This window comes from Jaculus jaculus, chromosome 4, assembly GCF_020740685.1.
Source record: "Jaculus jaculus isolate mJacJac1 chromosome 4, mJacJac1.mat.Y.cur, whole genome shotgun sequence".
Lineage (NCBI taxonomy): Eukaryota > Metazoa > Chordata > Mammalia > Rodentia > Dipodidae > Jaculus > Jaculus jaculus.
Window position 1 is genome coordinate 156,858,039 of NC_059105.1, and position 15,142 is coordinate 156,873,180.

Genomic DNA, 15,142 nt, shown 5'->3' on the forward strand with positions numbered 1-15,142 from the left:
AGGGCTCCCCAAGCAGAAGGCATGCTTGCACGGGAGCCTGCGCTGTTTATTCACTTCGGTACACAGTACATTTTATTCAGACCACAGAATATTCGAGTAGATTTGAATAGACAAGTAGGCAAGGCTGGGAGAGATCATCTGACTCTACACCCCGGTGGTACACAGAAAGAAACAAAGGCTGCTTGCGCGATGAATTTCCTTTATGTTCCCTGTCCCTTTTCCGGGTCCTCCTAATGTCAGGTGCTAGAAACTGTTAGCCGTCGACACAGATTTCTTCTCCCCTTCTTTGCTTGTGTGGCTAAGCTATCTTTCCCAGTTTCCTTTGCAGTCTGATGAACCGTATCACCATTGTTTGCTTCACTGGAATGTCAGAGGAAGTGAGGCATGCCACTTCCAGGCCTGGCCCGTCAAAGCTTCTCCTGCTCACATTCCCGTGCTCCTGTTCCGTTTGTTTTAAGGTAGGATCTCACTCTAACCCACAATAACCTAGAACTCACTCTTGTAGCCCAGGATGGCCTCAAGCTCATGGTGATCCTCCTACCTCAACCTTCTGGGTGCTGGGATTAAAGGCAAGAGCCATCCATGCCTGGCCTGGCCAGGAGTCTTATTTGTTACTTCAATCTAGCTTAAGCTAAATCTAACATGAGCACAGGCAGGAACACCCCTCAAACCACTCTGATTCCATGCAGTATTGGGTGGCAGAGACACTGGGGCTCCCACCAATGTTTTAGTCAGCCATTTTGCACGCTGGCTTCCCGTGTCATTCTAGGTCCACGGACTCCCAAGGCTGGATTAGTTCTGACAAGTTGTGGCGGTTGGAATGTAAAATATCCCCCATGGCCTCACGTGTTTGTGATTAAGCCTCACTCTTCATTCCCTGCCAGTGGAGCCCTTGGGAGGTGGAGCCTTTGGGGAGTGGAGCCTTGCTGGAGGAGGTGTGTCAGTAAGCACAGGCCTTGGGATTTTACAGTCCAGCCCCTTTCCAGGGCTAACCAGCTCACTCTTGCTGCTTCCCTCCCAGCTGATATGTGACAATGTGATGCTGGCTTCCCGCCTGTGCAATGCCTTCCCCACCATGACAGAGCATCCCCTCAAAACCAGAAGCCAACACAAACCCTTTCCTTTTTTTTTTAAAAAAAATTTTTATTTATTTATTTGAGAGTGACAGACACAGAGAGAAGGACAGGTAGAGGGAGAGAGAGAGAATGGGCGCGCCAGGGCTTCCAGCCTCTGCAAACGAACTCCAGATGCGTGCGCCCCCTTGTGCATCTGGCTAACGTGGGACCTGGGGAACCGAGCCTCGAACCGGGGTCCTTAGGCTTCACAGGCAAGCGCTTAACCGCTAAGCCATCTCTCCAGCCCAAACCCTTTCCTTTTGTAAGAGGCTTCTGGTTGAGCGTTTTGTCCCAGCGATGAGAGGTAACTGCTGCAGGGGTCACCTGCTTTCTCCCCCTGACTCCAGAGAGGAGCTCTCCGAAAGCATCCAGGATGACTTAGGAGCACCTTGTCTAGATTTTCACATCCTGAAACACTACAAATGTGCTGAGTCATCGGTTTCATTCTCCCTTGCCCCTGTGCCAGGTTGTCTTCACTGAATCCTAAACCTTAGAGCTAGAACACGTCTGTTAAATTTCCATTATACTTCCCTTCTCACTGCTGGGGCAAAGCCCTCAACCAACAGCAGCTGATGGGAGGAAAGGATCTATTTTTGGCTTACAAGCTTAAAGGGGTGCTCCATGATGGCATGAGCAGAAGTTGGACATCGCCTCTGCCACAGCAGGTGGAACACTCCAGCACGGGAGAGTGGCCAACACTAGCTAGGGTGGTGCTGGCTGTAACACCCATAAGCCCACCCCCAGCAACACACCGCCTCCAGCAAGGCTCTAATTCCCAAATTGCCACTAGCTGGGAAGCCAAGCATTCGGAACACGATTTTATGGGGGATGCATGATTTAAACCACAACTCCTTGGTGATTGTCTAGGAAAATCTGTATATAAATGAGAACACTAAGGCCCAGATCACAGTTAGGTAGCAGAAAAGTCAGAGAAGCCAAGGTGTTCATTAAAATGACTGCTCCTTGCAAGGTTCTATCTTGCCTCTGACTCTCTTGCCGCACCAGATCAATCTTAGCAGGTTCTCATTGTCTTCCCACCTCCTACCCAGCTGGCAGTTACTGTGAACTTGTCAGCTGACCCAGAAGACTGAAAGATTAAAGATAAGCCTGTGGTGCTTAAAGGGTGGGGCAGGTGGCTGTTCGCATTGCCCCTTGGGTATGGGTAGTAAAGCAAGATCTCCAGTGGGCTTTCTCAGGACACAAGAAGCCTGAAAGGGCCCTGAAACTTCAAACCTCCTGGGGTGGCTGGAAGGGTGATTCCTGCTTTCTTTGCTAGGGAGGGAGAGAGTAGCAGTGACCAGGATCTCAAACAGTGTTCTGACCTGGAGTTTATCTGGCTGGGGTCTGGGCCACTTTGCACACCTCTCCCCATCCCAAATCTCCCCCGCTTGTTAACCTCGGAGCTATATCCAGAGAAGTTGAGTTAGAGCCTTAAGAGCAAACCGAGTTATTTGCAGGGACAATTACTGCTTGGGACTTTCTTAGAAGGATCTACAAATTCATGTGAGACATGAAAAGTTGGGTTTGTTTTGTGGTTCTATAAATCAAAACAAAATCAAACCAAAATCTTTACTCCTAAGGTGAGCTTATGTTTTCTGCCAAGTGACTCACTTATACTGAATCACCAGAAAGTGGGTCTCAGCCCCTTCTGTAGTGGCCCTGGACACCATGATCTCTGCCCATTCCCCTGGAGATGGGTCAAGGAAGCCTGGAGCTGTCAGACACACAGAGAAGCAGGAACGAGGGAGAAGAGGCAGGCCTGGATGTATGGCCCAGGTTTTCAAGAGCATCTGGTAGTCAGACAAGGAAATACAGACACATCTGACTACATTCCCCCAAGGGGTTGTGCTACTCATTTTGACTGAAACGTCTGAATTATTGCACCTTCTAAATTAGGAGAATGAAGTCACAAAGTCATTCACAGATAATCTATCTTTAGATCTAGTTTTAGAATTTTGAGCAAGTTATTTCCCCATTTCGAGGTCCTCTTTCTTTATTTATAGTCCGAAATTCTAGGCATTTTACTATTTGTCTACTGGGGGGAAGGCACTTATAGGCACACATGGTACTTTGTTTACAAAAAAAAATAAATAAAAGACCCAAAAAACAAGGGTTTACACCGGACGCACCTCTCCCTAAAGCTTTCTTTTCAACGTCAATGTTGGCTGTACATCATTTCGTTTAACTTGCAATCCTGCTGCCCTTTTCCTGATTATGAATGTTCCCTAGCCGAGCCTGAAATTCACAGTTTTCTTTTCCCTGTGGCCTGTCTGGGATGTCCTGGCCAGTGACATGTCTTGAAGAACACTGTGGTGAGCCAAAGTCAGTGGTTGGATGGGAATGGAATCAAGGCTTGGGAAAACTGGGGAAGATGCAGATTTCCAGCTGCATGCCAGAGGGCGAGGAGTCAGGCTTTGGCAGAAACAAACCAAGCTGGTGCAAACCTGGACAGTGTGAGTGTGTGTGTGCGTGTGTATGGGGTGGGGAGGAGGGAGGAAGGGCTCGAACCCCTACCTAAGGGCCTTTCCTGTGGGATCACTAGGTTTACCCTAGCACTGACCACACTGCCAGCCCCTGCTTTCCCCAGACCCGCGCAGCTGTGCGGTTAAGGCTGGGAAAGTGGCTCTGGTGTTTTGGTGTTTTTTTGTTTTTTAACTTTTCTGCAAAAAGCAAACCAATGCTCTGGGCGTGTGCTTTGGGACAAAAGTTGCGGCGAGGGGAGGAGGAGGAGGGTGGCGGGCTTGACCTCACCACTACCCCGGGGTCCAGGCCGCTTGCCTTGGGGCCGCCCCCCAGCTCCCACCCGTCCCCTTTCCTGCCCTCTCCCCGCTTCCCCCCCCCAGGGGGGTGGGGAGAGCCCCGTGATGTCAAGCCCCGGGGGGGGGGGGATGGGGGGGGATGGATGGATGGGCTGGGGTGGGTGGAGGGAAGCCGTCCGCCTCGCCTCGCCTCGCGGCCCGCCCGGGCTCATTAGCATGTGGCCGCGGCGGGGGCCGCCTCCCGCGGCCCGCACAACTTTTGAGGTCCGGGAGGCGCGCGGAGAGCCTCACTCGGCGCCCAAGGCCCGGCCGGCGCCCGCTTCCCGGGGCTCCGCACCCCGCGCGCCGGGCATGTGAGCGAGCGCCAGCGGCCGGCCGCCCCGCCACCATGGCCCCGCCGCGCGCCGCGCGCTGGCCGCCGCCGCCGCCGCCGCCTCCTCCGCCTGCGCCTTCGCAGCTCGTGCTGCTGCTGCTGCTGCCGCCGCTGCTGCTGCTGCCGCCGCTGCTGCTGCCGCCGCCGCCGCCGCCGCCCGCCGTCCCCGCGGCGCGGGCTCCGCCGTCCTCCCCGGCCCGACGCGCGCTCCTCCCCGGCGGCGCGGAGCCCGTGCGCGAGCCGCCCCGCGGGCCTGCGCTCCCGAGCCGCGCACACACCACCCCAGGCCCGGGAGCCGACCCTGGGAAGGGACGCTCCCACCGGGTCCCCCGACACGCGGGTGAGTGGCGAGAGAGAGAGAGAGAGAGGGAGATAGACAGGGTCCCGGGCTTGGGAAGGGAATTGGGTGTGGGGGGGGGGGTGTGCGTGGATACTTTTGGGGCTGATCCCGGGGCTCTGATTGCCCCGTGCGCCTGGGGGGTCCCCCACCACCACCACCTCGCCAGCTCTCCTCCACCCAGACAGGCTGCGAGCGAGGGGCGCTTTCAGTGCAACCATCCGCGCCCTCCCTTCCCTTCCTCCTTCCCTTCCTTCCTTCCTCCCCACTGGCATTGGGAAGAAACTTCGGTCTCACGGGGAGCCCCCGTATCCCAGCCACCACCACCACCCCCCACCCAAGAAAAGAAAAAGACCTCCCAAAGCGTCTCCCACCTCGGAGAGGGGGTGCTGGGGGGACCGGGGGCGGGAAATGACTTGCGGCTGCGGTTGCCCAATTCCGTAAGAGCTGGTCTCTCTAGGTACTGACTTTTTTTTTTTTTTTTTTTTGCCAGTGCAAGTAAATAGCGGGTTTTCCAAAGGGCGCCCGCACTTCGGAGGTGGGTAGCCCCGGGACAAAGAACGCAGTTTTAAAACAAAACGTTCTGCCGTTCAACTCTTAGGAGCGGAGGAACTTGGGGCTGGGGGTGAGGGCGATGCTGCTGCGAGGTTGCACCCCTGCACCCTGCCCGTGCGCCCCCCTCCCCATGATCCTCTGGAGTCCTCCTCCTTCCCCCTGCCTTTCCTGCCATCGCGCTGCCGCCTTGGTGACCCCTCCCTGCTTGCCTTTGTTTCCAGCTCCATTTTTTTTTTTTTTTTTTTTCCTGCTCTGGAAGAAAATGTGGAGGTCCATGGTAATGTCACCGTGACCTTGGCCATGTCCTCTCTTTTGGATCTCAGTTTCTCCCATCTGTGAAATGGAAGTAATGACCAACCACCCCCCTCTCCCCTCCCCTTCCCTCCCGCGACTTCTACTGATGATGTTGACAAAAATGAAAGTAAAAATAATAGAAAGTGCTCTGAACAAAGTCAGCACCCTGTGAGTGACACAGGGACGCCGTCAGGGTGTCCCAGAGAGACTTGGTTGTTGCTACCCTGGAAGTTGATCTGGAGTTTGGGGTCAAGGTTGATGGAGGTCTCCTTCAATTCCCTTGTGTTTCTCAAATGTCATAGACTTTTCTTTGAACTTGCGTCAACCCTACAACCCAGAGGTGTTTTCTAAAATTAAATAAGCAGAGTGTTTTGTTTTGTTTTGGGTTTTGTTTTTTTTTTAAACTCTAGGAGAACCTTCAAGTCCAAATTTAACAGTAACTGTCATCACTGCAGACTGCCTTGTAAATGTCTAAAAGTCACTGGCTCCAAACAGAAACAAACAAGAAAGAAAGGAGAGGAGAAAAAGCTTTGAGAGCCCCGCAGAAATGCATGCGCTTTTGAGTTCCAGGCCAAGGAGTCAAGAACTTAAATGGACATTTGCTGATTTTCTCAGAGTAGGAAAGCAACCGGCAGATAGTGTTTTGTAAGGTTTCCTGGTAGACGGTGATGTTCGAGGAATTGGCAAGCACTCAGGAACCGGAGGCCTTTGTCACTGCTGGGTACTCAGGCCTTATTAGCTGAGGGGCCCATCTTGTGAGGGGATGTGGGGTGAGGATGCTGGTTAGCAGGGCCTTAGGACTGAGGAGGCTGGCACCGGAGTCTCCTTATGGCTGGGGATCCCCAAGGTTCATACAGAGGTGGGTGTAGCCGAGAGCAACTACGCAGGTAGCCGGATTGAGGGAAAATAAGATATGAATTGGGGCAGTTTAGTGACTCACTTTCCGAAAAGCCATGGTCTTGGCCCCGCAGCACTCCCTGTTTGATTCATTTTGGAAGTGAGTATGAGGGAGTCACCTAGGGAGAAGTAGTCCAAACTTCTTAAGGTGGTCTCTCTGATCTCCCGTGCCCCTGGCAGATCCATCACCCATGGAATGAGTACTTGCCCTTACTTTGGTCTAAGGCCCCGTATCAAGGCAGGGATGTTTAAAAGGTGAGATTGGGTCTGGAAAGACGGCTGAGCGGTTAAGGTGCTTGCTTGTGAAGCCTAAGGACCCATGTTCGATTCCCCAGGACCCACGTAAGCCAGCTGCACTTGGTGGCACATGCGTCTGGAGTCCATTTCATTTGCAGTGGCTAGAGGCCCTGACGTACCCATTCTCTGTCTGTCTGTCTCTCTCTCTCCTCCTCTCTGTTTCTCAAATAAATAAGTAAATACCTGTTGAAAACTTCTAGAAGTTTCTAGTGTGACTGAGGATCCAGGCATTACCCGTGTTTGGTTTCTGGTCATGCCTCAGACAAGGTCACTTAAGGGGTGGGGGGGGGGTAAAAAAATAAAAAGAAAGAAATGGCAAACAAGAAAAGCAACATTTGGTGATTTCAGTGAGTCAGAATTCTGTAATAACCTCTGAAGATTTTGCCAGCCCATTTCGAATGGCTACCGCGCACATTGCTAGTTACCAGGACTTATTTCACAAGACAGTCATCTCAAGCTGAAAGGTCCTGAGAGGTCCTCTTAGCATAGGATGGGCCCTGACAGATGGTTGCCCACACTCTGCATGCACAGCTTTGTGTTTGGGGATATGGTTACTCCTGCTAATTATGAGCCTTGAGTCTTATTAACAATGTGCTTCATCTCATGGTGGCGGGGGAGGGGAATGCCTGTCACCCCTTCTTGCTGTAGGGGGTGCTGGTTTCATGCTTTGGGTTTCCAAATACACCCCTGTGAATGGCAGAGACCAGAGATGTCTTCCCCTTACCCCACCCCGCAGGAGGCCATTTCTAGCTCTTTTCCTCCTCCTGGCAGGATTCAAGGCCCTCACCGTTGGGTAGCTGTGTTTGCATTCCATTTGTGGGTTGTTTGTTCTTCTTACACCATTAGTCCCAGGAGAGCAGCCCCCTGTTTGTAGAGCCATTGTTTGGTTTTTTTTTTTTTTTGTGCCCACCTGCTACCCTGCCGGCTGTTCAGCTGCCATCCGTGCTGAGGGTGAGACTGGCTTTCCTTCTGCTTAACCGACCCTGTGCCCTGACACAGCTCCAAGCTGAGTTCCAGGTTTATCTGCCTTGATTTTTTTTTTTTCCCCCCAGTTCACGGGGCATGCTTTCATTGTGAGATCTGCAGATGGTGGGAAGGGGGGGGGGTGCTTAAATTATAATGAAAATCCATGCACAAGGAAAGAACTTTCCCACCCAAAGGGGAAATGACGCTAAGTAGCTGAGCAGCCGTCCAAAGGAATAATAATCTTAGAAAAATGCAATTCCCTCGAGTAAAAAGAAGAACTTTGAGCCCAGCCCCTTCTGAGCTGTTAAATAGCTGTCGCCTGAATTGCATTAGCTTTTGTGGGCCAATTTTTGTCATTTCACTTGGCTACCAACAGCACCATTACAAGTTTCTGTGAAGGCTGGGTTGGGCAAGATACGGGGGGGGGGGGATAACCTCCCCCTGCCCCCCAACCCAGCACAGGGCACAGTGAACTTCCCCAGGATTGTAGCCCCTCCTGGCAGAGGTTGGGGGGCTACTTGAAAGCCTGCTTGCTTGATGAGAGGGTGCCCCAAGTAGCAGGAGGAACTCTGTGGGCCATGTGTGTTGAAAACCACATCCTTTGTACCCTTGCTTCCCTGGGCACGTGTGCAAATGCTGAGTTGATGTCTTCTGCCCAGGAGCTGACCGGTGTATGGGCAAAGGGAGACTGCACTGTGTGCTCAGTGCCAGCGGGGTAGTTACCTACTCCTCCTGGACCTGGAGGGGACAGGAGCGTCTGCCCACCTGGTTGGTGTCTCTCTTCTTTCTGGTGGCCCTGCCCAGCCCCCGGCTGGCTGAAAGCGTCCGTGTCTAGAAGACACTGGACAAGCAAAGACAGATGGTAGTTCCTGAACTACTTACCATCTTCTTCACTTCCCTCTGCTCCCAGCATCTTGTCTGTAATAAATGGGATGTTGAAGCTGCAGTAAATATCTTTTTCTTTAAATTTTTATTTGTTTATTTGAGAGCGACAGAGAGAAAGAGGCAGATAGAGAGAGAGAATGGGCGCGCCAGGGCCTCTAGCCGCTGCAAATGAACTCCAGAGGCGTGCGCCCCTTGTGCATCTGGTTAACGTGGGTCCTGGGGAATCGAGCCTCGAACCGGGGTCCTTAGTCCTTAGGTTTCACAGGCAAGCGCTTAACTGCCAAGCCATCTCTCCAGCCCTGCAGTAAAAATCTTTGAAGAATCCTAGGGAGGCAACAGGGACAGAGACTAGCTCTGGTCCCTTGGTTATGACTCCTAGCTTTTGAGCATCTATATGTGCTTTTGCATCCCTTACCCGGTTTTGCCCTCCACCAATCCCACCAGAAGTGTTGTTTTCCTCTTGTAGTCATGGACAATGAAATCTAGTAAGGTTAGCTCACAAGGGACACCAAGAGGCAGGATGCAAACAGATTTTTGACCAAATCCATTTGCTCGTCCCACACTATCATGAAGGGCTCACTTTTCTCATCCGTAGAATGGATCAACTGTTGTTCTCAATCTCTAACAGCCTCAATAGTGAATCCTCTGTCTCGCTGCCTTCCTCAGGCCCTTGTTGTTGCCTTATTGTAGAGATTAGGGACCGTGATTAGGAAGAGGTGGCAATGGTGATACTGACAAACTGCAGAGGAAATATTTAAAATACTAATCATTCTTTTTTTAATTACCCAAGAAAAAGTCTTTATATATACATACATATGTGTGTGTGTGTGTGTGTGTGTGTGTGTAGAATGGAGTTCATACAGTTATTGTGATATATGCGTTACTTATGCTACCCCCATTGGTTATTAATGCAGAAAGTAGATACATCCTTATCAATCCAACTGAAATGAATTGTTGACTTTCTTAGTAGCTCTTTCCTGGGAACATGGGGCAGTGGCTGATGGCATGTGACATTTGTCAGTTATTCCAAGTACCTGTTCTGTGCAGGAAGAATTTAGATGATGTCATTTTAATGTGTGTACCCTCTTCTGCCCACTTGCTTTCTAATTTTTTAAAAATATTTTATTTATTTGAAAGAGAGAGAGAGAGATAAAGAGGCAATGGACATGCCAGAGCCTCTAGCCACTGCAAATGAACTCCAGACACACGCGCCACCTTATGCGTCTGCTCTACATGGGTCCTGGGGAATCAAACCTGTGTCCTTTGGCTTCCCAGGCAAGCACCTTAACTGCTAGGCCATCTCTCCAGCCCCTGCCCACGCACTTCTTTTATCTTGTATAGACAGAAACGAAGACACTTTAATCAGCCCTATCACCTGTATTTTGTGGGAGTATGGCAGATGTCTCCATCTGCGTCCCACTTGACTGATTCATAAATCACAGAATACTTATTGAGGCCTGACTACATGTCGAAAGCTGTACCAAGGGACACGGCCGGCACATCTGCGATGCCCCCAGGAAACATCTTGTAGGAGCACAACCGTCAGGGTGGTAGAAAGTGAAGTTATGATGTGGGAATGATTCAAAGCTGAAGAAAGGGCACAGGATTGTGCTGACCAGAGGAATGGTGTGGACACAACAGGCTGTGGCATGCAGCGGTGGGTGGACACATGCAGAGGCTGTTTGGTCTAAGCAGAATCCCAAGTGTTGAAAAGCTTTACTGGTTTCATGTTTCTTTGTTTCAATGTAAAAATAATGAGCATCATTATGACATTTTCCTACGTGATTACCGTTGTACTTTTCTCATATTCATCCTCCATTATTCTCTTGTTCCCATCTCAATGGCTCCCTTCCTCTCTCACATAGGTCCCATTCTATTTTCATGCATATATATATATGTGTGTGTGTGTGTGTGTGTGTGTATGTGCATATATATATATATATGTATATATATATATACACACACACATATCTGAATTCCCCATACTATATGACAGGAAACTTATACTTATTTCACTTAACATCATGAACCAGTTCCATGCTTTTCCCTGCAAATGACATAATTTCATTCTTTTTTGTGGCTAAGACTCCACGTGTGTGTGTGTATGTGTGTGTTGCATTCACACTTTGGTTCCGTATAAACTTAGGACTTTTTACATAGAGGTGGTCAACAGCCAGGAAGTCTAGACAAGAGGACTTGGGGAGAGAAATTGAAATCTAAAACAACTAGTCATTGAACCACAAACCTGGAAAAAGGAGTAGGCCCTAATTTTTGGAGGTTCCCTGGAGGCTTGTCAAAGGTATTTGTCTCATCCTGTCCACCCACGGTAAGGAGTCCTAAGCCCCTCCTGGCCTCATGGGAGCAGAGCTGTGTGTGTGTTTGTGTATATTTTGGGCTTGGTGCTGGAGTCTCACTGATGAACCATAAGGCAGGTCTGCCTCACTCCAGCCCCGTAGTTATTTTGGAGCTTGTGGAATGCTGGTGAGCACTGGACCCGTGCACTGAGATAAAAAGACTAAAAATGGCATGAACTGGAGTGGGAGGGGGCAGTGGAAATTGAAAGGAGAGATGTGCAAAGGCCCTTTAAGAGTCAAGCAGGAGACAGGCACGGTGGCGCACACCTTTAATCCCAGCGCTTGGGAGGCAGAGGTAGGAGGATCGCCATGAGTTCGAGGCCATCCTGAGACTACATAGTGAATTCCAGGTCAGCCTGAGCTAGAGTAAGACCCTACCCCGAAAACCCCAACCAACCAAACAACAACAAAAAAGGGTCAAGCAGGGGGTCTGGGGAGAGAGGAAGAACAAGGCCTGAGGTCAATCCCCAGTACTCCCATTAAAAAACCAGGTGTGGGGCTGCTGGAGGGATGGCTTAGTGGTTAAGGCATTTGCCTGCAAAGCCAAAGGACCCAGGTTTGATTCTCCAGGACCCACGTAGGCCAGATGCACAAGGGGGCGCACACATCTGGAGTTCGTCTGCAGTGGCTGGAGGTCCTCGTGTGCCCATTCTCTCTCTCCCTCTTTCTCTGTCAAATAAAAAAAAATATTTAGAAAAAACACCAGGAGCCAGGCATGGTAGTTCACACCTTTAATCCTAGGACTTGGGAGGCAGAGGTAGGAGGATCGCTGTGAGTTCAAGGCCACCCTCAGACTCCATAGTGAGTTCCAGATCAGCCTGAGCTGGAGTGAGACCCTACCTCGAAAAAACAACAACAACAACAACAACAAAACCCAGGTGTGGTCACATGTGCCCGAACCACGTGAGGTAGACAGAGACAGAAGAATCTCTGACGGACAAACTCTAGGTCCATCTCAAGGAAATAGGGCAGAAGAGTGATAAGGGACATCAAGCAAGAGAGCCCAGAACAGCCAACATGGATGGAGATTCTGTGCTGGTATTGGGGGGTGGGGGTATGTGCTATATCGGGGAGTTATCTTGCTGTTAAGGAAACTCCTGCTGCGGCCGCTTTTTATTGTAAAGAGGGCAGCAGGGTTCAGAGGAAGAATCCTGGGGCCCTTTTGACAATGAGAGCTGAACTAGAGGGAAGTCAGGCTGGGCCAGGAAGAACAGTTGTGGAAACCACAGGAAGAGTAAGTGGCTTTGGGGCTGGAGAAATGGCTTAGCTTTTAAGGCATTGCCTGCGAAGCCTAAGAGTGCCTGTTCCAATCTCCATGTCCCAATTATAGCCCTACGCCAAAGTGATGCAAGCGTGCAATGTCGCACACGCGCACAAGGGGGCGCTTGCATCTGGAGTTTGGTCACAGCAGCCGAAAGGCCCTGGTGTGCCCATTCTCTCTCTCTCTCTCTCTCTGCCTTTTCTCTCTCTCAAAAATATTAATATTTTTAAAAAAGAAAGAGGGGCTGGAGAGATGGCTTAGCGGTTAAGGCGTTTGCCTGCAAAGCTAAAGGACCCTAGGTTCAATTCCCCAGGACCCATGTCAGCCAGATGCACAAGGTGGCACATGCGTCTGGAGTTCATTTGCAGTGGCTGGAGGCCTTGATGTGCCCATTCTGTCTCTCCCTCCCTTTCTCTCTCAAATAAATAAATAAAAAGAAAGTTAAAAAGAAAGAAAGAGAGTAAGTGGCTTTGCCCCGCTGGAGACCATCCGTTTGGGGGCTGCCTGTGGACTGGCAGAATGCAGTGTAGTTTCCCTGTGAAATCTGATGGCCTGTTAGCCTGTGGGTTAGAGTAAGTTAACATGTCTCTGCTTGAACTTGTCCTTTCCTCCTGGTAGCATCCCAGTTAACAGGAACCGGGGAGACTGAGGCTAAGGAAAGGCCATTACATTTGCTTCTGAGCTGTTTGCTGGGGACTGACCAGCGTGACCTGCGTGGACGGTAGCAGATGTCGGCCTCCCACGGTCAAGTTGGCTAGCGAAATGGAAAAGGGAAATCAGAGAGACCCAGAATCCTTAATTCTAACCCCCAGACCTGATGTCCTTTCCCAACTCTACCACGTCAGGGGTTGGCAGCACCACCCACCTACTTAACCCAGCAATCTAGAAGTCACCCACCACCACCTCGCCTTCTACATTCCCTTTCTGGAAGAGAAATTCTGGCTGATTCTGTTTCCAGAATGCACCTCGAGCCTTCATCTCTATTGTTCCTACTGTTCTCCCTCACCTACTCTTGCTCTCTTTCTAATCAGTGCTCACATGAAGCTCAAGTGATCTTCTTAAGATGGAATTCAGGTCACCTCATTCTTGGGCTTAAAGCCCTCTAAGAGCTTTGCATTATACTTGGGACAAAGTCCCAGTGCCCTTGTTGGAATACAAGGTCTGCAGGGTACAGTACCGCCACCCCTCTGGACTCTTGCTCTGCTCCCCACAGCTTGCCTGGTCCCAGGACTAGTCTTCCAGGCAGCCCACAAGGGGTGCAGCAAGGTCAGGCTTTCTTCTGAGCATCCTGGAGGCTACTGCTATGCGCACCAGACGGGGTTTTTTTTTTGCTTTGCTTTGGTCGGTGGTGGTGTGCAGGATCTTACCATGTAGCCCAGCCTGGCCTCAAACACGGGATCCTCTTGCCTCCCAGGAGTCCAAGTGCTGGGAAGTACAGGCACACCCACCATAGCCAGTAGACAGGGTTTTAAAAAATTTTTATTTTTAGGGGCTGGAGAGATGGCTTAGCAGTAAGGCATTTGCCTGCAAAGCCAAAGGACCCCGATTCGATTCTCCAGGACCCACATAAGCTAGATGCACAAGGGGATGCATGCATCGAGTTTGTTTGCAATGGCTGGAGGCCCTGGCACACCCATTCTCTCTCTCTCTCTCTCTCTCTCTCTCTCATAAATAAATAAAATATATTTTTGAAAAATATATTTTATTTTATTTATTTATTTATTTGACAGAGAACGTGAGGGGAGAGAATGGGTGTGCCAGGGCCTCCAGCCACTGCAAACGAACTCCAGAAGTGTGTGCCCCCTTGTACATCTGGCTAATGTGGGTCCTGGAGAATCGAATTGGGGTCCTTTGGCTTTGCAGGCAAATGCCTTAACAGTTAAGCCATTCCTCCAGCCCTAAAATTTAATTTTTATTTATTTATTTATTTATGTGTGTGTGAGAGAGAGAGAGAGAATGAACGGGCACGCCAGGGGCTTCAGCCACTGCAACTGAACTCCAGATGCATGAGCCACCTTGTGCACCTGGCTGACGTGGGACCTGGGGAACTGAACCTGGGTAATCAGGCTTCATAGGCAAGTGCCTTAACCGCTAAGCCAGCACCTCTGGGCCATTTTTGTTGGTGCTGTTGTCTTTTGTATGTATTAAATTCATTCTTGTCTTAGAAACTTGGCACTAGGTGCTTCCTGCCTGTAGCAGAAGGAGCTTTCCAGGGAGACCAGCTAGAGCAAATGCCGTAATGCAGAAGCAGGGCTTGTCCCACGCATTACATAGGGATTTAGTTACGAGATCCCTTGTGAAGCTGAAAACCCATCAGCGAAATCTACAGAGACTGCTAAACGTGGACACGTCCTCCTTACTTCCTACTTTGGCCCTGGAGTACTTGCACTTCTCGGTACCAGGCTGGCTTTCCTAAAAGCGCACAGGTCAGATAGCATGGCATATGGGCATGGCCCTGTGTGTCCACCTCCAGGGACTACTGGTGGCTACTGAGACATGAGAGATGCTCCAACCTCGTTAGACACCCGAAAAACAGAAGTCCACAACAGTATGCGTGAAGAAGGAGCTGGGCTGCTAATTGGGAGGCAAAGAGGAAGATGGGTAAAGAGGATGCTGATGGGTGACCCTGCCACTTCCTTCCTGGTGTCTGAAGTGGTCAGGTTGCAGGAAGTAGTAGCAAGAACGAAGGAGGGAGATGCCCACTTGAAACCCGAGGGGGGAGGTGTGATCCTGTGTAAAGCCAGTGGCTAGTGATTGTCACATTAGGCAGGACTGAAAGCCACCCAACTTCTCTTCCCCGGAAGGAGGGAGAGGATGGAAACAGTTTAGGGATGAGTGTCAATCTTCAGCATCTGGGGCCACCGTGGCATTTGCTCCTGCCGTCGGTGAGTCTTTTTTTCTTCAGGAATCATTTCTGTAGATCGAGGCTCGAGTCTTGCTGCTCTTGCAGCCATGGACCCGGGCTGGTGGAGGTGGAGGGGCTGTCAGGACGCATCAGCTTAAACCCCAGGACTGCCGTTGGCCAGCTGTGGGACTCTGGAAGGTTATT

General features: G+C 50.7%; 1 protein-coding gene across 1 annotated transcript in view; it reads left to right on the plus strand.

Annotated features, from left to right (window-relative positions):
* Nucleotides 1-4,490: 4,490 nt before the first annotated feature.
* The window catches only part of Heg1 (heart development protein with EGF like domains 1), a 109,234-nt gene continuing 98,582 nt past the window's right edge, over nt 4,491-15,142 (plus strand). Inside the window, exon 1 of the mRNA XM_045146905.1 lies at nt 4,491-4,587. The gene's annotated coding sequence lies outside the window, so the exon portion shown is untranslated. The remainder of the gene's footprint in view (nt 4,588-15,142) is intronic.